The sequence below is a fragment of the Mustela nivalis genome (genome assembly GCF_964662115.1).
Source record: "Mustela nivalis genome assembly, chromosome: Y".
NCBI lineage: Eukaryota > Metazoa > Chordata > Mammalia > Carnivora > Mustelidae > Mustela > Mustela nivalis.
Window position 1 is genome coordinate 3506934 of NC_139041.1, and position 25267 is coordinate 3532200.

The following is a 25267-nucleotide window of genomic DNA, read 5'->3' on the forward strand; positions in this document are numbered from 1 at the left end:
GACTTGGACCTGGCCTTCTGTGTGCTGGCAGCTGTTGGATTACTGCTTCAAACGCTTCAGTCACTACTAGAGAGCTGAGATTTTGTAAGTTTCCTGACCTAATCGTGGGAGTTTCTATGTGTCTGGGATTTATCCTTTTCTCTCAGTTCTTGGATTTGCTAGCATAAATGTGTGGATGTGCCTCTTAGGTTATTCTTTTTTCATTTCTACCACTTATCATTTTGTTTCATACTGTGAGCTGTGTGCTCGTCTCCCTGTTTTTTCCCAGTAATGGCTTTGGAGTTTGTTCTTATTTTCAAACCGAAGTGTCGGATCTCCTGATTTTTTTTCTTATTGGTTTGTTTGTATTTCCTTCATTTTGATAATCACATGTATGATTTCTATTTTTCTGTTAACCCTGGAGTTCGGTTTTTCTCATTCTGTTCCTTCAGTCATCCAGTTAGGTAGCTTTCTTTTTCGGTGTTTTTAAATTTTGGAAATGCATGCATTTAACCCTATATGGTTTCCCCATAAAATGTTTTGGCATCATCCCATAAGTTTCTTGACATTCCTTTTTCATGGCTCTTTCTGCTTTTCCTTTGGATTTTCTTTCTTGCATTCATTGTAGCTCGTGAGTGTTGTGTTTTCCAACTTTTAGTGTCTGGCTGTATTTCCATTTGAAAGTGATATCTTCCTATTTTCATACCTTCGTGATCATAAGTGCACTGTATAGGTTTTGAGTTCTCTTCCATGAATTACGACTGGATTTGGACTTGAGCTCATGACCTGCGATAGACAAAGTTAGGTCTGCCGCTGGGAAGAACATATGTTATTGTCCTCAGAGATGCAATCTTTCTCATGGATCCCCAAAGTTCAGGTGGTTTTGAGAGATCATGTGGATGTCTCTTATTCCTTAGCACCTTCCCAACCAGATAATCTGTCCTGTGCTTAACGTGGATATCATAGTTCCCAACAGTATTGGATTAAAGTCGCCATCTCCCTTCCTGTCTGTTCATAGGCTTCCAACGTTTAGATACACACTTGTTCGTGGTGTATATGTTGGCAATTCTTCCAGGTTTCTGTTGTTTTGATGCTCCATCAAGACAAAACACCTTCCGCATAGCTTTTGACTCTCGAAGGCATAAAATCACTTTTGCTGACTTAGGCACAAACACTTTGACTCTCTTCTCCTTGGCAATAGCATAACCCACGTCTTCCTGAATTCTTCATTTGCAATCTATGACTATCTTTATAGTGAGGAAAATCTACTATGGGCAACAGAAGGTCGAGCTTGTTTAATATTTTTTGTTTTCTTATGGATGGTTTCTACCTTATTTTGTTTGTTTGTTTTGGAATTTCAACTACTCCTACAAACTGTTTGTATTGACAGGAGACTTTGGTTCTGAATACTGAATGAATTATTGATAGGTAATTTTTCCTTTTCTCATTTCGGTTGGCTTCTCACTTGGATTCTATTTGCCTTTCCCCTTTATGGTATTTTCTTTGGGTTTGCTTCATTGGTATGATTCCTCGCTTCCTCCCTACCTCTTGCATGTCTTTTCCTTTTGTGTTTTCATGTGTGTGTGTATAAACATGTGTTAATGTTTGTGTTGTCTGTATTTTATTACTAAAATACGAGAGATAAATAAATAAATAAATCTTTAAAAAAAAAAAAAGGGGCGCCTGGGTGGCTCAGTGGGTTAAGCTGCTGCCTTCGGCTCAGGTCATGATCTCGGAGTCCTGGGATCGAGTCCCGCATCTGGCTCTCTGCTCAGCGGGGAGCCTGCTTCCTCCTCTCTCTCTGCCTGCCTTTCCATCTACTTGTGATTTCTCTCTGTCAAATAAATAAATAAATAAATAAATCTTTAAAAAAAAAAAAAGAATGCCGTCTCTTATGGGTAGCAATTCAATTTGATATGCCTTGAAAACTCACAATCCATCAGTTTCAGGACAATCTCCTACGAGGAATGTCATCTCTTGTCGTCTTTGAGAAACACGTGTTTTCACAAAACTGCCTACAAACAAACACCACCATTTCAGTTCCTCATTAGTTCTGACTGTTTATACTGATACCCTTGCTTTTTTCTATTGAATTTGGACCTAGATTCCTATGGAAGGCAGCCAGGTACAGAGAGCCTCCCACCATCCTTAAATGCCCGACCTTCCCTCCGAGCTCCTTGTTCATTCTCCTGTTCTTTGTCATCATGGATCTCCTCACCAAACTGCAGCATCTGATGTCTGTCGTGCTGTACTGACCATGTTGACACATTGTGCATCCTCTCAGGGCTCCATTGGAACATGCCTATCTTACACAAGAGGCACTGCTTGCTTATCACATGAAACCATTTGGGAGATGGTCATGAGAGGTGAAGGCAAGCTGGGCTGCCACATCTCCATGCAGTTCCACATAGGGTAGCTGCTCCACCCTGAGGAGTGCTCCAGGTTCTTTCACATTCGAATCTTCTTCAATGTGTACCTTTGGACATACAAGTTGTCTTCCTGAAACAGGCATGGAAGTCTTTCAGATGGCTTTACTTGGGCTAAGTCTCTCTTCCAGCACTCTCTCTGTTGGCTCCTGTGGACTCCAAGTACATGAGTCTATCCTGGACCTAAGGTTCTAGGTTGTAGATTCTGCCTTGGATGCATGATTTTTGGAAGATTGGGATGCCTTTTTGGCACCATTTCTGGAGAAGCTCCAGGTACTCGTGTCCTCACTGTGGAATAATCCAGACATGTCTTTGGCATGGTTGCGGGGGTTCTCTTTGAGCTTTCCTTGGGTGGCCCTTTTCCCGTTCAGGAGCTCCAAATTTGGGTGTAAAGTCCTCAACCTTGCACAGGGCCCAGATTTCCTCCCCTGAGGTTTTGCAGGCGGTATGATTATTTCTTGGCCTGTCATGGCTAAGATGGAATGAAGGATGCTTGCCATTATCCAGAGTCCAGGGTTTGGTGCTGACAGTCATGACCACACACCACAAATTGTGCCATGGAGAATGTGACCATGACTCACTTCGCAAACTACCTTGGTGAGGGACCCAGGTGGGTCCAATGGTTAGGGACGGCTTGAGGTTCTCTTGGCACACCCATTAATACTCCAGCCTAGTGTCGTGATCAAGCGTGGGTTGATAAGGAGTGGTTGCTATGACCTCAAAGCTTTGTGACATCACAGATGCTGTCTTCACTGAAGCAGCTGTCCCTCTCCCATGACCTTGGTGTCCTATGGCTTTAGATATGAAACCCCGGGAAGGACAGAACAAGAGCCCTCTGAGCCTGAACAAGAACTCAGGTTGTCTTGTGGGATAATTTCCCACTTTCCCTTTCTAGAGACAAAGAGGAAAGAAAATGACATTCAGTATAGCTTCCTTTAGGCCAACATATCACCGGAGATGGCAAGGTGTCCTATTTCCACTACAATTTCTAGAGATTTCAAGAAACGGTGAGGCCTCATGGGTATGAGAGCTCCATGTGAGGTTTGTCATCCTGTGGGTAAGAGCTTCCTTTGTCAGCGTCGTTAGCCTATGGGTCAGTGATGACTAAAGGGCGGAAAGTCCCTTTTCGAGGAAAAAGTTGAGGGCATCGATATATTGTGCCGTCTGTGGCCTCGTCACCTAGTGCTCTAAAACACGCGGCCTAGGGATTTGTCTTCTGTCTACCCGGCTTTCACTTAACAAACTTTGCAAAGTCTTTGAAGAGAATGACATTTTGCATCAGAGCTAACTCTTAAGTAAGAGGCCTTGACCACACCCACCATCATCATTAGTTAGACATGTTGATCAAGTCTCTTTAGTCAGAAGGAAAGGGAGGGCGTATACTGACGGCTTGCAAGGCCCATTCGAGCAGACCTTTGGAATGAGCCACAATGCCCTTGTAAGGACTAGTGTATCAGGAAGTTTGGGTCCATTTCGGCACGACAGTATTCCACAGCCGTCGAAGTGAATGAAACCCTGGATCTTGCCTTGACATGAATGACCCTTGCCTGGGTGAGGGGTAATAGAAAGGGCAAGCAGACAAAGGGAAATATCATATGGCTTCCCTCAATATGTGCCTCGGGAGGAATACCTTGCACTTATTAAAGGAAGGGAAAACTGAAGGGGAAGAAGTCAGAGAAGGAGACCCACCAGGAGTGACTCAGGACACTGAGAACCGAGCTGAGGGTTACAGAAAAGAAAACTGCTTAATGGCTGTTCAAGAGTTGTGGCATATATTAGGTGGAGCACGAGAACGTCCATGCAACTAAAGCATCCGTGAATACTCTGTCAATAACGTAATATGGATGATAGGCAGGCTTTTTCAACAGAAGAGCAACAGCAACAACAAAAATTCAAAGGAAAACATTCTGGCCCTCTCAAAACCAAAGGAAGTCACAGGGAGAAAAGAAAAGAATTATATTGTTTATTATCTTTCCTTATTGAAATTACATGGGATTGGTTTCCTAAAATGTCCTTCTTTGAATTGGGTCTTTATCCTTGTGAATTAGGGTTTACCCGCCTTTTCCATCACTAGATTTGATGAGAGGACATGACAATACCTTCACTAAATACCTAGAAGAGTGGCCCAAAAAAATGACTTGACCTGGCCTTCTGTGTGTTGGCAAAGGTTGGATTACTGCTTCAAATGCTTCCGTCATACTAGAGAGCTGAGAATTTGTAGATTTCCAGACCTAATCTTGGAAGTTTCTATGTGTCTGGGAACATATCCTTTTTTCTCAGTTCTTGGATTTGCTAGCCTAAATGTATGGATATGCCTTTTCAGTTATTCTTTTTTTCCTTGCTACCAGTTGTCATGTGCTTTCAACTTGCAGCTGTGTGCTTGTCTTCCCTGTTTTACCCCAGTAATGGCTTCTGCGGTTTGTTCCTGTTGTCAAAATTGAAGTGTGAGATCTCCTGATTTTTTTCCTATTTGTTTGTTTGTATTTCCTTAACTTTGATAATCACATGTATGATTTCAATTTTTCTGTTAACTTTGGAGATTGGTATTTTATCATCTTGTTCCTTCAGTCGTCGTTGGCATTCTTTCCAGTGTTTTTAAATGTTGGAAAGGCGTGCACTTAACCCTCTATGGTTTCCCCATAAAATGTTTTGACATCATCATCTAACTTTCTTACATTTCCTTTGTTTATGGCTCTTTCTTATTTTCCTTTGGATTTTCTTCTTGCATTCATTGTAGTTCGTGAGTGTGTTGTGTTTTCCACTTTTAGTTTCTGGCTATATTTCCAACTTGAAAGTGATATCTTCCTGTTTTCATACCTTCGTGATCATAAGTGCACAGGATAGGTTTTGACTTCTCTTTCATGAATTACGAATGGATTTAGGACTCGAGCTCATGACCTGCGATAGACAAAGTTAGGTCTGCCACTGTGAAGAACATATCTTATTGTCCTCAGAGACGCAATCTTTCTCATGGATTCCCAAAGTTCAGGTGGTCTCTAGAGCCCATGTGGACGTCTGTTATTCCTTAGCACCTTCCCATCCAGATGATCTGTCCTGTGCTTAACGTCGATATCAGAGTTCCCAACAGTATTGGATAAAAGTCGCCATCTCCCTTCCTCTGTGTTCATGGGCTTCCAACGTTTAGATACACCCTTGGTCGTGGTGTATATGTTGGCAATTCTTCCAGGTTTCTGTTGTTTTGATGCTCCATCAAGAAAAAACACCTTCCGCTTAGCTTTTGTCTCTCAAAGGCATAAAATCACTCTCGCTGACTTAGGCACAAACACTTTGGCTCTCTTCTCCTTGGGAATAGCATAACCTACGTCTTCCTGATTTCTTCACATTCAAGCTATGAGTATCTTTATAGTCGAAGGAAATCTCCTATCGGCATCAGAATGATGAGCTTGTTTAATATTTGCGGTTTTCTTATGGATCTTTCCTAACTTTTTTTTTTTTTTTTTTTTTTTGGAATTTCAACCACTCTTACAAACTGTTTATATTGACGGGAGACTTTAGTCCTGTGAACTGAATGTATTATTAATAGGTAATACTTCACTTTCTCATTACGGTTGGCTCTTCACTTGGATTCTATTTGCCTTCAACCCAATGATATTTTCTTTGGGTTACTTTATTGGTACGTTTCCACGCTTCCTCCCCATCTTTTGCATGTCTTATATTTGTGTGTGTTGATGTGTTGTTCATGCGCATGTGTTAATGTGTGTGTGGTCTGGGTGTATTTCACATCACACTTATTATTAAAATGCGAGAGAATGGAATTCGGTCTCTTATGGGTAGCAATTCAATTTGACATGCCTTAAAAACTCACATTCCATCAGTTTCAGGAAATCTCCTTCAAGGAATGTCATCTCTTGTCCTCTCAAGAAACACGTGTTCTCACAAAACTGCCTTTCAAAAAACACCACCATTTGAATTTCTCATTAGTGTCATACTGTTTGTCCAAATACACTTGCTTTTTCGTATGTTTCTTGGCTGTCATGGGTTAGTGAAATCGTCTGTTTGTTGTCTTCCTGAGCATGATAGAAGTGACAAAGCCCAATGCTCTCTGCAAGACTGCCATAAGAGACAAGTGGCAGAATTCCTTCTTACTTAAATGTCAGTACGAATTGTGGTGACACGGAGGAGAGTGAGATGGTAGTAGTTTCTAATAACCTCATGCTTGTTCAGCCACGAAGGCAACAGGAAGATGCCCACAAAAACTGCAGTGACATGGAAATTGATCTGAAGCCTACAAGGTAAACGCCACAGCAAAAGAGAATGAAAGAGACGATGGGAGAAGGGTGGAGGCATGGCTCAGGGGAGATTTGATTGGTTCGTGGATCAGGGGCCCGGGGCCCATGCAGAGGATGAAGGCACAGGAGAGCAAGGCAAACTGGGAACCCAAAATGAACCTGTTTTCCAGTGCCGTTAACTGTGACATACCAAGGGTGTGAAGGGGACGAGTACTTGACAACACAAGAGTTGAGGGCTGAAATTTTCATATCAGCAGGCTTGGCAGACATCGACCTGAAAGAACACCATCTTTTTCCTGCATAGACACCAACAAGCAACCAGGAGCAGACAGCCTGGAGACAATGATCAGAGACAATATCAGGAGATGCAGTGGGAAGATGGTGAGTCGTGGGAGTGCATCCATGAATCGAGCGTATCAGTGTTAATGGAAATGTCTCAATGTGGACATAATAATTTTGGGGCTCTCACAACAGCAGCATCAAGACAGACCTACTTGCCAAGACAAGTAGGTGAGGACATAGGCTGCCAAGCAAGCCAACACGAAATCCCAATCTTGGAACACCAGGAGGACTGTCTTCTTCATTCCAAGATACTTAGTCCAAGGAGAACAGATTTTCCGATAGGGGAAGAGAAGAAAGCTTTGTGCTCATGATCTCTTCTGAACACAGCGTTCTGCAGGCCTGCATTCTGCTGAGTTGGTGGAATTTCTCCTTTCAAAGGCACAACAGAGCCCACCAAGGTAAACCTCAGCATATTAAGGCCAGACCCTAAAGACACCAAATGGCAGGAAAGGAGAGGCACTGAAATAACTGGCCTCAAGTACAGGGTCAGCCACTACAGAAACAGCAGATGGCATGCATGCCACATACACACACACACACACATACACACAAACGCATGCATGCACTTAATAGGGCCAGCCCTGGGTCACTCCCGGGTCTCTTCTTCCTAAAGAAATTACCCTAAGTTTAGAGAACAGAATGAGTTTAACAGATACAGAGAGGTGACAGAGACCTAGATCCAATGCAAGGATGAAGAATCAATTGATGCCCAGGTAAAGGAAGAAGGAATGATTACGTCTAGGCAATCAGAGTGAAACCTCTACATAGAACACACCCGATGTGGGGTTGAAAGCAGCGGCCTGGATACTCGCTGTACATCAGAAAACATAGAAGATATCAGAGAATCTCGAATCACAGAGATTAAACTGATAAAGATAAAAGCACCTAAAGAACTCCTGAAGAGAAGATTGGCAGGAGACTGGATGCAGAGTCCGGGAACATAGCAGAAGTGGAGAATCCAATTAGGGACCTGGAAGAACAAGCCTAGAAAATAAGGATGCAAATTCTAAGAGAGAAGGCAGAATGATGGATAATGATAGTGAGCTTAGGGAATCTCCAAGGAAATGAAGAGGTGCTTCTTGTAGGCGAAGGAAGAGTGAGAGAAAGATAAGAGGGCTGTTCCTAGATTGGAGAACTCGGGGCTGAATAGAACCCTCATCTGGGAGCAGAGAAAGTGGTCGAGAATCAGAGGCACAGAGGACTCCCAACACCTTCCACAGAAGCGGAGCACCTAAAGACATAGTGTCATTTCTCCTGGAAAATCTAGGCATGTAGGTATTCAGTTTAGGCAAATATGCATAGGAGAATAGTTTGTCCATAGTCCAGTCACTGACATCAAGAGTAAAAGCTATACCAGCTCTCAAAGCAGGCTGGATAGCTCAAGCAACACCAGCCCAAGCCAAAATCCTTATCCCCTGCATTTCTGAACAATGACAGATCAGCGATTCTGTCTAGAACTAGGAGGTATTCAGAAGTCAATGTTGGGTCCTGGGTTGTGTCCATCAGTTCTGAGGCGGCCTTCAGATCAACTCATGATTCCAGGGTCTTGGCATTGACTCTGTTCTCAGGTTCTCTGCTCAGGGGCAAGTAAGCTTATCCCTCTCCAGCTCCACACCTTGATTGGAATCTCTCTGCCTCTCTGTCCAATACGTGCATGTACACGTTGGAAAAGATAACAAAGACAAAAACAGTGACAATAATTGACTGGGGCCAAAGGATGTTTTATTGAATTTGGACCTAGGTTCCTATGGAGGGCATACAGGTACAGAGAACCTCCCACCATCCTAAAATGCCCGACCTTCTCTCAGATCTCCCATGTTCATTCTTCTGTTCTTTGACTTCCTGGATCTCCTCACCAACCAGCATAATCCACTGTCTGTCGTGCTGTACTCACCCCTTGTTAACACATTGTGCATCCTCTCGGGGCTCCATTCGAACATGCCCATCTTCCGCAAGAGGCACTGTTTGCTTATCGCATGTAACCATTTGAGGGACGGTCATGAGAGGGTGAAGGCAGCCTTGTTCTGCCACATCTCCATGCAGTTCCACAGAGGGTAGCTGCTCCACCCTGAGGGAGTGCTCAAGGTTCTTCCACGTTCGAATCCTCTTCAATGCGTCCTTTTGGACATACAAGTTGTCTTCCTGAAATGGGCACGGAAGTCTTTCAGATGGCTTCACTTGGGGTACGGGTCTCTTCTAACATGCACTGCATTGGCTCCTGTTGACCGCAAGAACATGAGTCGGTCCTGGACCTAAGGTTCTATGGTGTAGAGTCTGCCTTTGATTCATGGTCTTTATGGAAGATTGGGAGGCTTGTTGGCACCGTTTCTGGAGACGCTCAAAGTACTCGTGTGCTCACTGTGGAAGACTCCAGAAATGTCTTTGGCACGTTTTCAGGGGATCACTTGGAGCTTCTCTTGGGTGGCCCTTTTTAAGTTCAGATGCCACGTGATTTGGTGGGGGAGGCCTCATCCTGCACAGTGCTCGGATTTCCTCCATTGAGTCATTAATTGTGGTCTGTTAGTTTCTTGGCCAGTCGTGACTAAGATGGAAGAAGGGATCCTTGCCTTTCTCCGAGGTCCAGAGAGGTGGTGCTGACACTCACGACAAACACTACAAATTGGGCCATTGAGAAGGTGACACCGACTCGCTTTGCAAACTGCCTTGGTGAGAGACCCAGGCGGCTCCAGTGGTTTGGGTCTGCTTGAGGTCCTCTTGGCCCACCCATGACTACTCCAGTCAAGTGTAGTGATCAGGCCTGGGTTGATGAGGAGTGGTTGCTATTACCTTAAAGCTTTGTGGCATCACAGATGCTGGCTTCACTGAAGCAGCTGTCCCTCTCCCATGAACCTGGTTTCCTATGGCTTTAAGTAGGAAGCACCAGGAAGGACAGAACAAGAGCCCTCTGAACCTGATCAAGAATTCAGGACGTCTTGTGGGTTAATGTCCAACTTCCCCTTTCTGGAGACATAGAGGAAGGAAAATGACATTCAGTATACCTTCCTTTAGGCCAACATATCCCCAGAGACGGCAAGGTGTCCTTTTCTACTACAATTTCTAGATATCTCAAGAAAAGGTGAGGCCTCGTGGGTATGAGCAGCTCTCCATGAGGTTTGTTGTCCTGTGGGTGAGAGCGTACTTTGTCAGCATCTTTTGCCTATGGGTCAGTGATGACTAAGGTACGGAAAGTCCCTTTCCGAGGTAAAAGGTGAGGGCATCGATATATGTTGCCGTCTGTGGCCTCGTCTCCTAGTGTTCTGAAACACGCGACTAAGGGATGAGGTCTCTTTCTACCTGGCTTTCACTTAAATACCTTTGCAAAGTCTTCGAGGAGAGTTTCCTTCTGCATCAGAGCTAACTCTCAATGAAGAGGCCTGGGCCGAACCCGTTGTCAATATCAGTTAACTGTACTTTTTGTGGTAACGGGTATATATATGTGGACCAAGTCTCATTAGTCAGAAGGAAAGGGATGGCCTATACCACAGCTTTCAAGGCCCATTTGAGCAGACCTTTGGAGTGAGCCGCATGCCTTTGCAAGGACTAGTGGATCAGGAAGTTTGAGTCCATTTCGCACCACAGTATTCCTCTGGCGTCAAAGTGAATGAAACCCTGGACCTTGCCTTGACATGGATGTCCCATGCCCTGCTGTTGGGAAATGGAAAAGGAAGAGAATACTGAAGGCCAAGAAGTCAGAAAAGGAGCCCCACCAGGAGTGACTAAGGATTCTGAGAATCCAGCCGAGGGTTACCGAAAAGAGAACTGCAAATGGGTGGTCAGGAGTTGTGGCATATATTAGGAGGAGCATTAGGAGGTTCCATGAACTAAAGCATTCGTGAATAGTCTGTCAAATACGAATGATGAATGATAGACAGGCTTTCTCAACAGAACAGCATCAACAACAACATAAATTCATAGGAAAACAATGTGGCCCTTTCAAAACCAAAGGAAGTCACAGGGAGAGAAGGAAAGAATTATATTGTTTATTATCTTTCCTTATTGAAATGACATGGGATTGGTTTCCTAAAACGTCCTTCTTGGAATTGGGTCTTTATTTTTGTGAATTAGAGTTCAACCCCCTCTTCCATCTCTGGATTTGATGAGAGGACATGACAATGCCTTCACTAAATACCTAGAAGAGTGGCCCAGGAAAATTTCTTGAACTGGCCTTCTGTGTGTTGGCAGGTGTTGGATTACTGCTTCAAATGCTTCCTTCACTACTAGAGGTGAGATTTTGTAGGTTTCCTGACCTAATCTTGGATGTTCCTATGTGTCTGCGAATTTATCCTTTTCTCTCAGTTCTTGGATTTGCGGGCATAACTGTGTGGATGTGCCTCTTCAGTTATTCTTTTTTCCTTTCTCCCAGTTGTCATGTGGTTTCATACTTGCAGCTGTGTGCTTGTCTCCCTGTTTTATCCCAGTAATGGCTTCTGCGGTTTGTTCGTGTTGTCAAAACTCAAGTGTGAGATCTTCTAATTTTTTTCCAATTGGTTTGTTTGTATTCCCTTAATTTTGATTATCACATGTATGATTTTAATATTTCTGTTAACTTTGGAGTTCGTTTTTTTTTTCATCTTGTTCCTTCAGTCGTCCTTTTAGGTGGCTTTCTTTTTCGGTGTTTTTAAATTTTGCAAATGCATGCATTTAACCCTATATGGTTTCCCCATAAAATGTTTTGGCATCCTCCTCTAAGTTTCTTAGAATTCCTTTGTTCATGGCTCTTTCTGCTTTTCCTTTGGATTTTCTTTCTTGCATTCATTGTAGTTCGTGAGTGTGTTGTGTGTTCCACTTTTAGTGTCTGGCTGTATTTCCAATTTGAAAGTGATATCTTCCCGTTTTCATACCTTCATGATCATAAGTGCACAGGATAAGGTTTTGACTTCTCTTCCATGAATTACGACTGGATTTGCACTTGAGCACATGACCTGTGATAGACAGTTAGGTCTGCTGCTGGGTAGAACATATCTTATTGTCCTCAGAGAAGCAATCTTACTCATGGATCCCCAAAGTTCAGGTGATCCCGAGAGGCCACGTGGACGTCTGTTATTCCTTAGCACCTTCCCATCCAGATGATCTGTCCTGTGCTTAACCTCGATATCAGAGTTCCCAACAGAATTGGATAAAAGTCGCCATCTCCCTTCCTCTGTGTTCATGGGCTTCCAACGTTTAGATACACTCTTGGTCGTGGTGTATATGTTGGCAATTCTTCCAGGTTTCTGTTGTTTTGATGCTCCATCAAGACAAAACACCTTTCGTCATCCCGACCTGAAAGAACACCATCTTTTTTCTGCATAGGACACCAACAAGCAACCAGGAGAAGACAGCCTGGAGACAATGATCAGAGACAATACTAAGAGACGCAGTGGGAAGATGGTGAGTTGTGGGAGTGCATCTGTGAATGGACTGCATCAGTGTTAATGGAGATATCTCAATGTGGACATAATAATTTTTGGGATCTCACAACAGCAGCATCAAGACAGACCTACAGGCCAAGACAGGTAGGTGAGGACATAGGCTGCCAAGACAGCCACACGAAATCCCAATCATGGAACACCTGCAGGACTGCCTTTATTAGTCCAAGATGCTTAGTCCAAGGAGAACAGATTCTCCCATAGGGGACGAGAAGAAAGATTTGAACACATGTTCTCTTCTGAACACAGCATTCTACAGGCCTGTGTTCTGCTGAGTTGGTGGATTTCTCCTTTCACAGGCACAACAGATCCCACCAAGGTAAACCTCAGCATATTAAGGCCGGACCCTAAAAACATGAAACGGCAGGAAAGGACAGGCACTGCAAATGACTGGCCTCAAGGACAGGATCAGCCACTACACAAACAGCAGATGGCATGCATGCCACATACACACACACACACACACACACACACACATACACACACAAACAAACGCATGCATGCACTCAACAAACATTAAGGGCCATACCAGGGTTACTCACGGATCTCTTCTTCCTAAAGGAATTAAACTCAGGTTAGAAAACAGAATGAGTTTAACGAATACAGAGAGGTGACAGAGACTTATATACAATGCAAAGGTGGAAGAATCAATTGATGTCCAGGTAAAGGAAGAAGGAATGATTACGGCTAGGCAATCAGAGTGAAACCTCTACATAGAACACGCCCGATGTGGGGTTGAAAACAGCGGCCTTGATACTCGCCGTACATCAGAAAACTTTGAAGATCAGAGAGTCTTGAACCACAGAGATAAAACTGATAAAGATAAAAGCACCTAAAGAACTCCTGAAGAGAAGATTGGTAGGAGACTGGATGCAAATTCCGGGAACATAGCAGAAGTGGAGAATCCAATTAGGAACCGGGAAGAACAAGCCTAGAAAATAAGGACGCAAATTCTAAGAGCGAAGGCAGAATGATGGAACATGATAGTGAGCTTATGGTATCTCCAAGGAAATGAAAGAGGTGCCTCTTGTAGGCGAAGTAAGAGTGAGAGAAAGAAAAGAGGGCTGTTCCTAGATTGGAGAACTCGGGGATGGAAGGGCCCTTATCAGGGAGTAGAGAGGGTGGTCCAGAATCAGAGGCACAGAGGACTCCCAACACCTTCCACGGAAGTCGAGACCTAAAGAAACAATGTCATTCCCCCTGGAAAATCTAGGCATGGAGGGATTCTCTTTAGGCAAATAGACAACGGAGAATAGTTTTTCGATAGCCCAGTCACTGACTTGAAGAGGAAAAGCCATACCAGCTCTCGAAGCAGGCTGAATAGCTCAATCAACACCAGCCCAAGCCAAAATCCTTATCCCCTGCATTTCTGAACAATGACAGAGCAGCGGCTCTTTTCTAGAACCAGGAGGTATTCAGAAGTCAATGTTTGGGTCGCGGGTTGTGTCCATCAGTTCAGAGGTGACCTTCAGATCAACTCATGATTCCAGGGCCTTGGCATTGACTCTGTTCTCAGGTTCTCTGCTCAGGGGCAAGTAAGCTTCTCCCTCTCCAGTTCCACTCCTTGATTGGTATATCTCTGCCTCTCTGCACAATACGTGATTGTGCACGATGGACAAGGTAACAAAGACAAAAACATTGCACAATAATTGACTGGGACCAAAGGATGTTTTATTGAATATGGACGTACGTTCCTCTGGAGGGCAGCCAGGTACAGTGAACCTCCTACCATCCTAAAATGCCCAACTTTCGCTTGGAGCTCCGTTGTTCATTATCCTGTTTTTGCTTTCCTGGATTTCCTCACCAACCTACAGCATTCTCTGTCTGTCGTGCTGTACTGACCCCTTGTAAACACATTGTGCATCCTCTCGGGGCTCCATTGGAACATGCCCATCTTCCGCAAGAGGCACTGTTTGCTATTGCATGTAACCATTGGGGGGATGGTCATGAGAGGGTGAAGGCAGGCTTGTGCTGCCACATCTCCATGCAGTTCCACAGAGGGTATCTGCTCCACCCTGAGGGAGTACTCAAGGATCTTCCACATTCGAATCCTCTTCAATGTGTCCTTTTGCACATACAAGTTGTCTTCCTGAAACGGGCGTGGAAGTCTTTCAGATGGCTTCACATGGGCTATGGGTCTCTTCCAACATGCTCTCCTTTGGCTCCTGTGGACTCCAAGAACACGATTCTGTCTTGGAACTAAGGATCTTGGGTTTAGAATATGCCTTGGATGCATGGTATTTTTGGAAGATTGGGAGGCCTTGTTGGAACCGTTTCTGGAGATGCTCGAGGTACTCGTGTGTTCGCTGTGGAAGACTCAGACCTGTCTTTGGCATGGTTGTGTGGGTTCCTTTTGAGCTTCCCTTGGGTGGCCCTTTTCCTTTTCAGATGCTCCGTGATTTGGTGGGAGGGCCTCACCCTTGCCCAGGGCTCGGATTTCCTCCCCTGAGGCTTTGCTTGAGGTCTGTTAGTTTCTTGGTCATTAGTGGCTAAGATGGAATGACCGGATCCTTGCCTTTCTCCGAGTTCCAGAGTGCTGGTGCTGACACTCATGACCAAACACTACGAATTGGGCCATGGAGAAGGTGACACCGAATCACTTCGCAAACTGCCTTGGTAAGAAACCCAGGCGGCTCCAGCGGTTTGGGACAGCTTGGGGTCCTCTTGGCCCACCCATGACTACTCCAGTCAAGTGTAGTGATCAGGCCTGGGTTGATGAGGAGTGGTTGCTATGACCTCAAAGCTTTGTGACATCACAGATGCTGGCTTCACTGAAGCAGCTGTCCCTCTCCCATGAACCTGGTTTCCTATGGCTTTAAGAGGGAAGCCCCGGGAAGGATAGAACAAGAGCCCTCTGAACCTGATCAAGAACTGAGAAAGTCTTGTGGGTTAATGTACAACTTCCCCTTTCTGGAGACATAGAGGAAGGAAAATGACATTCAGTATACCTTCCTTTAGGCCAACATATCACCGGAGACGGAAATGTGTCCTTTTCTACTACAATTTCTAGATATCTCATGAAAAGTTGAGGCCTCGCAGGTATGAGCAGCTCTCCGTGGGGTTTGTCATCCTGTGGGAGATAGCGTACTTTGTCAGCCCTTTTGATTACGGGACGGTGATGACTAAGGTACGGAAAGTCTCTTTACGAAGTTAAACGTGAGAACATTGATATATGGTGCCGTCTCTGGCTTTGTTTCCTAGTCTTCTGAAACACGCAGCTAAGGGATGAGGCCTCTGTCTACCTGGCTTTCCCTTAAATACCTTTGTAAAGTCTTCGAGGAGTGTGACCTTCTGCATCAGAGCTAATTCTCAATGAAGAGGCCTGGACCGAACCCATTGTCATTATTAGTTAACTGTACTAGTTGTGGTAAGGGGAAGGAAAGGGACGGCGTATACCGACAGCTTGCAAGGCCCATTCGAGCAGACCGTTGGAGTGAGCCACAATGCCCTTGCAAGGACTAATGGATCAGGAAGTTTGGGTCCATTTCGGCACCACAGTATTCCTCTGCTGTTGAAGTGAATGAACCCCTGGACTTTGCCTTGACATGGATATCCCATGCCCTGCTGTTGGGAAATGGAAAAGGAAGGGAATACTGAAGGGCAAGAAGTCAGAGAAGGAGCCCCACCAGGAGTGACTCAGGACTCCTAGAATCCAGCTGAGGGTCACCGAAATGAGCACTGCTTAATGGGTGTTCAGGAGTTGTGGCATATATTAGGAGGAACACTAGGACGTACATGCAACTAAAGCGTCCGTGAATACTCTGTTAAAAACGATTGATGGATGATAGGCAGGCTTTCTCAACAGAACAGCAACAGCAACAACATAAATTCAGAGAAAAACAATGTGGCCCTCTCACAACCAAAGGAAATCACAGGGAGAAAAGAAAAGAATTATACTGTTTTTTATCTTTCCTTATTGAAATGACATGGGATTGGTTTCATAAAATGTCCTTCTTTGAATTGGGTCTTTGTCCTTGTAAAATAGAGTTTACCTGACTCTTCCATCTCTGGATTTGATGAGAGGACATGACAACGCCTTTACTAAATACCTAGAAGAGTGGCCTAGGAAAATGACTTGAACTGGCTCTGTGTGTTGGCAGGGGTGGATTACTGCTTCAAATGCTTCCGTCACTACTAGAGCTGAGATTTTGTAGGTTTCATGACCTAATCTTGGATGTTCCTATGTGTGTGCAAATTTATCCTTTTCTCTCAGTTCTTGATATTCTAGCATAATTGTGTCAATGTGCCTCTTCGGTTTTTCTTTCTTCCTTGCTACCATTTGTCATGTGGTTTCATACTTGCAGCTGTTTGCTTGTCTCCCTGTTTTATACCAGTAATGGCTTCGGAGTTTGTTCGTGTTGTCAAAACTGAAGTGTGAGATATCCTGATTTTTTTTGTTTGTATTTCCTTAATTTTGATAATCAGATGTATGATTTGAATTTTTCTGTTAACTTTGGAGTTTGGTTTTTCTTCATCTTGTTCCTTCAGTCGTCCTTTTAGGTGGCTTACTTTTTCGATGTTTTTAAATTTTGGAAATGCATGCATTTAACCCTGTATAATTTCCCGATAAAATGTTTTGGCATCCTCCTCTAAGCTTCTTAAAATTCCTTCGTTCATGGCTCTTTCTGCTTTTCCTTTGGATTTTCTTTCTTGCATTCATTTAGTATGAGTGTGTTGTGTTTTCCACTTTTAGTGTCTGGCTGCATTTCCAATTTGAAAGTGATATCTTTCTGGTTTCATACCTTCGTGATCATAAGTGCACTGTATAGGTTTTGACTTCACTTCCATGAATTACGACTGGATTTGGCCTTGAGCTCATGACTTGCGATAGACAAAGTTAGGTCTGCCGCTGGGAAGAGCATATCTTATTGTCCTCAGAGACCCAATCTTTCTCATGGATCCCCAAGGTTCATGTGGTCTCGACTACCCATGTGGACGTCTGTTATTCCTTAGCACCTTCTCATCCAGATGATCTGTCCTGTGCTTAACGTGGATATCATAGTTCCCAACAGTGTTGGATAAAATTCACTATCTCCCTTCCTCTGTGTTCATGGGCTTCCAACGTATAGATACACCCTTGTTCCTGGTGTATATGTTGGCACTTCTTCCAGGTTTCTGTTGTTTTGATGCTCCATCAAGACAAAATAACTTCCGATTATCTTTTGTCTCTCGAAGGCATAAAATCACTCTCGCGGACTTAGGCACAAACCCTTTGGATCTCTTTTCCTTGGTAATAGCATAGCCTACGTCTTTTCCAATTTCTTCACATGCAAACTATGAGTATCTTTATATTCGAAGGAAATCTCCTATGGGCATAAGAAGGACGAGCTTGTTTAATATTTGTTGTTTTCTTATGGATCTTTCCTTCGAAAGAAGGAAATGGAAAAGGAAGGGAATACTGAAGGGCAAGAAGTCAGAGAAGGAGCCCCACCAGGAGTGACTCAGGACTCCTAGAATCCAGCTGAGGGTCACCGAAATGAGCACTGCTTAATGGGTGTTCAGGAGTTGTGGCATATATTAGGAGGAACACTAGGACGTACATGCAACTACATGTACATGTTTGTTTGTTTGTTTGTTTTTTGGTTTGGAATTTCAACCACTCTTACAAACTGTTTGTATTGACGGGAGACTTTAGTCCTGAGTACTGAATGTATTATTGATAGGTAATAGTTCACTTTCTCATTTCGGTTGGCTTCTCACCTGGATTCTATTTGCCTTACACCTATATGGTATTTTCTTGGGGTTGCTGCATTGGTACGATTCCTCGCTTCCTCCCCATCTTTTGCATGTCTTATATTTGTGTGTGTTCATGTGTGTGTTCATGTGCATGTGTTAATTTGTGTGTGGTCTGTGCGTGTTTCATATCTCACTTATTATTAATATGCGAGAGAATGGTATTCGGTCTCTTATGGGTAGCAATTCAATTTGACATGCCTTGAAAACTCACATTCTATCAGTTTCAGGAAATCTCCTGCAAGGAATGTCATCTCTTGTCCTCTTCAAGAAACACGTGTTCTCACAAAATTGCCTTCCAACAAACACCCCCTTTGAATTCCTCATTAGAGTCATACTGTTTGTCCCATAACCATTGCTTTTTCGTATGTTTCCTGGCTGTCATGATTTAATGAAATCGTCTGTTTGTTGTCTTTCTGAGAATGATAGATGTGACAAAGCCCAATGCTCTCCGCAAGACTGGCATAAGAGACAAGTGGAAGAATTCCTTCTTGCTTATGTCTTTGTACGAATTGCGGATACATGGAGGACAGTAAGATGGTAGTAGTGTCTAAGAACTTCATGCTTGTCTTCAGCCATGAAGGCAACAGGAAGATGAGCACAACAACTGCAGTGGGGTGGAAAATTACCTGAAGCCTACAAGGTAAATGCCACAGCGAAAGAGAATGGAAGTTGCAGAGATGATGGGAGAAGGTTGGAGACATGGCTCAGGGGAGATTTGGTTGGTTCGTGGATCAGAGGGCCGGGCGCCATGCAGAGGACCATGGCACAGGGGAGCAGGGCACACTGGGAACCCACAAGGAACCTGATCTCAGTGCCGTTGACTGTGACATACAGAGGGTGTGAAGGGCACGAGTCCTTGACAACACAATGTTAGGGCTGAAATTTTCATATCAGCAGGCTTGGCAGACACCGACATGTAAGAACACCATCTTTTTCTGAATTGGACACCAACAAGCAACAAGGGCAGACAGCCTCGAGACAATGTTCAGAGATAATACTAAGAGACACAGTGGGACGATGGTGAGTCATGGGAGTGCATCCGTGAATGGAGTGCATCAGTGTTAATGGAGATGTATCAAAGTGGACATAATAATTTTTGGGATCTCACAACAGTAGCATCAAGACAGACCTACAGGCCAAACAGGTAGGTGAGGACATAGGCTGCCAAGTCAGCCAACAGGAAATCCCAATCGTGGACACCTGGAAGACGGCCTTCCTTAGTCCAAGATGCTTAGTCCAAGGAGATGAGATTCTCCCATAGGGGACGAGAAGAAAGCTTTGACCACATGTTCTCTTCTGTATACAGCATTCCGCAGGCCTGTGTTCTGCAGAGTTGGTGGAATTTCTCCTTTCACATGTACACCAGAGCCCACCAAATTAAACCTCGCATAATAAGGCAGAATCCTAAAAAAAACAAACGGCTGGAAAGGAGAGGCACTGCAAAAAACAGGCCTCAAGTACAGGGTCAGCCTCTACACAAACAGCAGGTGCCATGCATGCCACATCAACACACACACACACACACACGCATGCACTCAAGAACCATTAAGGGCCAGCCCTAGGTTACCCTCGGTTCTCTTCTTCCTAAAGAAATTACCCTCAGGTTAGAAAACAGAATGAGTTTAACGAATACAGAGAGGTGACAGAGACCTAGATCCAATGCAAAGATCGAAGAATCAATTGATGTCCAGGTAAAGGAAGAAGGAATGATTACGGATAGGCAATTAAGTGAAACCTCTACATAGAACACGCCCGATGCGGGGTTGAAAGCAGCGGCCTGGATACTCGCTGTACATCAGAAAACATAGGAGATATCAGAGAGTCTCGAACCACAGAGAAAAAACTGATAAAGATAAAATCATCTAAAGAATTCCAAAAGAGAAGATTGTTAGGAGATTGGATGCAAAGTCCGGGAACATGGCAGAAGTGGAGGATCCAATTAGGGACCGGAAAGAACAAGCCTAGAAAATGAGGACGCAAATTCTAAGAGCGAAGGCAGAATGATGGAACATGATAGTGAGCTTAAGGAATCTCCAAGGAAATGAAAGAGGCGCCTCTTTTAGGCGAAGTAAGGGTAAGAGAAAAAAAAAAAAGAAGGCTGTTCCTAGATTGGAGAATTCGGGGCTGAAAAGGACCCTCATCTGGGAGCAGAGAAAGTGTTCCAGAATCAGAGGCACAGAGGACTCCTAACACCTTCCACAGAAGCGGAGCACCTAAAGACAAAGTGTCTTTCCCCCTGGAAATCTAGGCATGGAGGGATTCTCTTTAGGCAAATAGGCATTGGAGAATTTTTTGTCCATAGAACAGTCACTGATTTCAAGAGAAAAAGCTATACCAGCTCTCAAAGCAGGCCGGATAGCTCAATCAACACCAGCCCAAGCCAAAATCCTTATCCCCTGCATTTCTGAACAATGACAGAGCTGCGGTTCTGTCTAGAACCAGGAGGTATTCAGAAGTCAATGTTGAGTCCTGGGTTGTGTCCATCAGTTCCGAGGCGGAACTGATCAACTCATGATTCCAGGGTCTTGGTATTGACTCTGTTCTCAGGTTCTCTGCTAGGGACAAGTAAGCTTATCCCTCTCCAGCTCCACCCCTCGATTGGAATCTCTCTGCCTCTCTGACCAATATGTGCATGTGCACGTTGACAAGATAACAAAGACAAAACATTGCACAATAATTGTTTGGGGCCAAAGGACATTTTATTGAATTTGTCCTAGGTTCCTATGGAGGGCAGCCAGGTACAGAGAAACTCGCACCATCCTAAAATGCCCGAACATCACTCGGAGGTCACTTGTTCATTCTCCTGTTCTTTGCCTTCCTGGATTTCCTCACCAACCTGCAGCATCCGCTGTCTGTCGCGCTGTACTGACCACTTATTAACACATTGTGCTTCCTCTCGAGTCTCCATTGGAACATGCCCATCTTCTGCAAGAGGCACTGTTTGCTTATCGCATGTAACCATTTGGGGGATGGTCATGAGAGGGTGAAGGCAGGCTTGTGCTGCCACATCTCCATGCAGTTCCACAGAGGGTAGCTGCTCCACCCTGAGGGAGTGCTCAAGGTTCTTCCACATTCGAATCCTCTTCAATGCTTCCTTCTGGACATACAAGTTGTTTTCCTGAATCGGGCATGGGATTCTTTCAGATGGCTTCACTTGTGCTATGGGTCTCTTCCAACAAGCTCTCTGTTGGCTGCTGTGAACTGCAAGAACATGAGTCCGTCCTGGACCTAAGGTTCTAGGGTGTAGAGTCTGCCTTGGATGCATAGTCTTTTTCGAAGATTGGGATGTCCTGTTGGCACCGTTTCTGGAGATGCTCGAGGTATTCGTGTGCTCGCTGTGGAAGACTCCAGACATGTATTAGGCATGGATGCGGGGGTTCATTATGAGCTTCCCTTAGGTTGCCCTTTACCTGTTCAGATGTCCCATGATTTGGTGGGAGGGTCTCACCTTTACGCAGGGCTTGGTTTACCTCCTCTGAGACTTTGCTTGCTGTCTGTCAGTTTTTTGGCCAGTCGTGTCTGAGATGGAATGAGGGATCCTTGCCCTTCTTTAAGATCCAGAGGGCTGGTGCTGACACTCACGACCAAACACTATGAATTGGGGCATGGAGAAGGTGACACTGACTCGCTTCGCAAACTGCCTTGGTGAGAGACCCAGGGGGCTCCAGCGGTTTGGGATGGCTGGTGTCCTCTTGGCCCACCCCTGACTACTCCAGTCAAGTGTAGTGATCAGGCCTGTGTTAATGAGGAGTGGTTGCTATGACCTCAAAGATTTGTGGCATCACAGACGCTGTCTTCACTGAAGCAGCTGTCCCTCTCCCATGACCTTGGTGTCCTATGGCTTTAAGTAGGAAGCGCCGGGAAGGACAGAACAAGAGCCCTCTGAACCTGATCAAGAATTCAGGATGTCTTGTGGGTTAATTCCCAACCTGCCCTTTCTGGAGACAGAGAGAAAGGAAAATGACATTCAGTATACCTTCCTTTAGTCCAACATATCCCCGGAGATGGCAAGGTGTCCTTTTCCACTACAATTTCTAGATATTTCAAGAAAAGTTGAGGCCTCCTGGGTATGAGCGGCTCTCCAAGGGGTTTGTCGTCCTGTGGGTGTGAGCGTACTTTGTCAGCGTCTTTTGCCTATGGGTCAGTGATGACGAAGGTACGGAAAGTCCCTTTCCGAGGTAAAAGGTGAGGGCCTCGATATATGGTGCCGTCTGTGGCCTTATCTCCTAGTTTTCTGAAACACGCGGCTAAGGGATGAGGCCTCTGTCTACCTGGCTTTCCCTTAAATAACTTTGCAAAGTCTTCGAGGAGAGTGACCTTCTGCATCAGAGATAACTCTCAATGAAGAGGCCTGGGCTGAATCAGTGTCATTATTAGTTAACTGTACTGTTGTGGTAACGGGTATAGACATATAAACCAAATCTCTTTAGTCAGAATGAAAGGGACGGTCTATACCAACTGCTTCCAAGGCCCATTTGAGCAGACCTTTGGAGTGAGCCACAATGCCTTTGCAAGGACAAGTGGATCTGGAAGTTTGGGTCCATTTAAGCACCACAGTATTCCTTTGCCGTCGAAGCGAATGAACCCCTGGACCTTGCCTTGACATGAATTTCCCATGCCCTGCTTTTGGGAAATGGAAAAGGAAGGGAATACTGAAGGGAAAGAAGTCAGAGAAGGAGCCCCACCAGGAGTGACCCAGGACTGTGAGAATCCTTCTTAGGGTTACTGAAAAGATAACTGCTTAATGGTTGGTCAGGAGTTGTGGCATATATTAGGAGGAGCACTAGGGTCCTTGCAACTAAAGCATCCGTGAATACTCTGTCAAAAACGGATGATGGATGATAGGCAGGCTTTCTCAACAGAACATCAACGACAACAACATCAATTCACAGGAAAACAATGCGGCCATCTCAAAATCAAAGGAAGTTACAGGGAGAAAAGAAAAGAATTATATTGTTTATTATATTTTCGTATTGAAAAGACATGGGATTGGTTTCCTAAATTGTCCTTCTTTGAATTGGGTCTTTATCCTTGTGAATTAGAGGTTACCCTCCTCTTCCATCTCTGGATTTGATGAGAGGACATGACAATGGCTTCACTAAATACCTAGAAGAGTGGCCCAGGAAAATGGTTTTTTAGGCCAACCTTTCTCCAGAGATGGCAAAGATTTCCTATTTCTTCTGAAATTTCTAGAGGTATTAGAAACAACAAGGCCTCTTGTATATAATCGCATCTTTCTGAGGTTTGTCATCCTTTGGATGCAGAGTGACATTATACATAATAACTAATCCTTAAGGAGTAGCAATGGTCAGCACACCCTGTTACCATTATTTATCTCTAACTACTGTGTTAATGGGTATAACCCTGTTGACCAAGCCTCTTTAATCAAAGGAAAATTGATGCCCTATATCGATGGCCTGCAAGGCTCACTTGAACAGAAGTGAGGATTGAGCTGCAATGTCCTTGCAAAGACTAGTGGATAAAGAAGGTGTGGTCCATATTGGCAACATAGTATTCCTCAGCCATTAGGGAGGATGAACTCTTGGTTCTTGCACTGACATGAATACCACAGGAATGGGTTTGTGAAATGAAAAGGGCAAGGAGACAAAGGGAAATATCATATGGCTTCTCTCATATGTGCCCTAGGAGGAATACCACGGTCCTTAGTAGAAAGAAGGAAAAACTGAAGTGGGATAAGTCAGAGAAGGAGACAAACCAGGAGTAACTCAGAACTCTGAGGAATCAAGCTGAGAGTCAAGGATAAAAAGAGACATGCAGGGAATGAGGGATCTGGCTAATGGGTGTTGAGGAGTTCTGGCATATCTTAGGAGGAGTACTAGATCATATATGGAACTAAAGCATCAGTGAATACTCTGTCAAAAATGGATGATGGATGACAGGCTGGCTTCCTCAACAGTATAAAATAATAAAACAAAAACAAGCTGGCCCTTTCAAATGCAGGTGAAGAAAGACAGAGAAGAGGAAATAATTATATTTTTATTATGTTTAATTATTGAAATGGAATATAATTTATTTCCTAAGATGTCATTATTTCAATTGGGTCTTTATACTAGTAAATTAGAGTTCATCCACCTCCTCCATTTGTGGAATCGATGAGAAGAAAATGGCATTGCCTTCCCTAAATGTCTAAAAGAGATGAACAGGAAATGATTTGCACCTCACCATCTGTGTGTTGACAGGGGGTTGATTATTGCTTCAAACGCTTTAGGCACTACTACAGAGCTGAGATTTTGTAGCTTTCCTGTCCTAATCTTTGGAGTGAATATGTGTCTTGAAATTTATCCTTTTCTCTCAGTTCTTTTCTTTTGGGTTTGCTTCATTAGTGCTATTCTTCACTTCCTACCCATCTTTTGGGTGTCTTATGTGTGTGTGTGTGTGTGTGTGTGTGTGTGTGTGTGTGTGTGCTGTCTGAGTGTGTATCAAATAACAATTATAATTAAATTGATGGATATAGAAGTCGGTATTTAATGGGGAGCAATTCAATTTGACATGCCTTGAAAACTCACATTCCCTCTCTTACAGCCACATTTCCTACAAAGAATGTCATCTTTTGTCCTCTTTGATAAACACATAGTCTCTCAAACCTGACCTCAAGAAACACCACATTTTGTGTGCCTGGTTAGCGTCATATTGTTTGTCCCTTTTCCCCTTGATTTTTCATATGTCTCTTGACAGTCATGAGAGAGTGAAATTGTATGTTATTTGTCTTTCTGGACTGATAGATGGGACATAGGCTAATGCTCTCCACAATTTTGCCACATGAGGCAAGTGGCAAGAATTCATTCTTGCTTATGGCTGGGTAAGATTCTGTGGGGCTTTTTCAGGACAGTGAGATGGTAGTAGTGTCTGGGAACCTCAGACTTGTCTTTAGCCAGGAACACAACAGGAAGATTACCACATCAAGTTCAACATGGCAGAAATGAACTGGAGTCTACAAAGCAAACTCCATAGCAAAAGAGAGAATAAGTTGCAAACACTATGGGAGAAGATTGGAGACATGGTTTAGGGGGAAAGTTGAAATTTGGTAATTTAGGAGGCAGTGAGACAATGCAATGGACAAAGCCACAAGAGATCAGAGCACACTTGGAACCCACTAGCAGTACGT